Here is a 1120-nt window from a genome sequence, read left to right as displayed (position 1 = left end):
TGAAATTCGGCTTCCAGAACGTGGACTAGCGCGGGCGCGCTAAGGCCGCGCTAATGCCCGCACTAGTGGGGTTTTATTCTGCCTCTGATGACTGGATTAGCACGAGCGCGCTAAGGCCGCGCTAATGCCCGCGCTAGTGAGGTTTCCCTCTGCCATGCCGAACTTCATTCCCTTAATTCGCCCACTAGTTCCAGTTCTTGCCTGGAACACCATCATAAGTCTTCATTTGGGTATTGCACTCCTGTGAAACACAAAAGTCACCATTAGAGCCAATTTTTCATCATTTAACTATTTTATAACATTGAAACGTGATAAAGATGGGGTAAAAACAATCACCAAATTATATAAATCTAGCCTATTATCAACTGTCTCCCTTTTCTTGGATGAGGCTGAGCCCTGCCTCCTCAACTACATAAGGCTAAGCTCTCCTTTCCTTGCATAATACCGAATGCTACGCTACTTGAAATCTAGCACTATTTTTTGCTTTCCTGGGGCTAAGCTCTACCCCAATCTTATGCAAGACTAAGCTCTGTCTTGTTTCGCTTCTCATATGACCCAGCATCATGTCTTTGCATCTCATAGGTTGAAACATCGCCATCTTGTCCAAAGGCATCATAATCCGAAGGCGTCATCCTCACAGCCTGAAGACACCATGTCATGGCCTGAGGATCTCTCAATATTGCACATCATTATTCAAAGGCGTCATAGTTAAGAGGCACCATTTTCATTGCCTAAGAACACCATTTCATGGCCTACGAATCCCTTACCATACGCGTCATGGCCCAGGACGTCATGGTCCAAGGACATCATCCTCACCGTCAAAAGATAACCTTCATGGTCCAAAGGGAATTTGCATCATGTTTAAATACTTGCAATAACTCATATATATTTCCATGCATCGTGTTTTAAGTTTTGCAGGTAATCTAGAAAGTAACCGTTTTTCAAACGGGAGCAATATTCGCTCCGGTTTCTGTTCATAACTTTCATATCTTGCAATTGTTTCAAATGTAACCAACCACTAGTAACTGCCCACCTCTACTCTATGACCGTTCAGATATTTGCCCTGTGGTACATCCATAATGTCTTAAATTCACATTAATGATTCCGCATAAATTCATCC

The sequence above is a fragment of the Nicotiana attenuata genome, chromosome 9 (genome assembly GCF_001879085.1).
Source record: "Nicotiana attenuata strain UT chromosome 9, NIATTr2, whole genome shotgun sequence".
Lineage (NCBI taxonomy): Eukaryota > Viridiplantae > Streptophyta > Magnoliopsida > Solanales > Solanaceae > Nicotiana > Nicotiana attenuata.
This window is presented reverse-complemented; position numbering follows the sequence as displayed.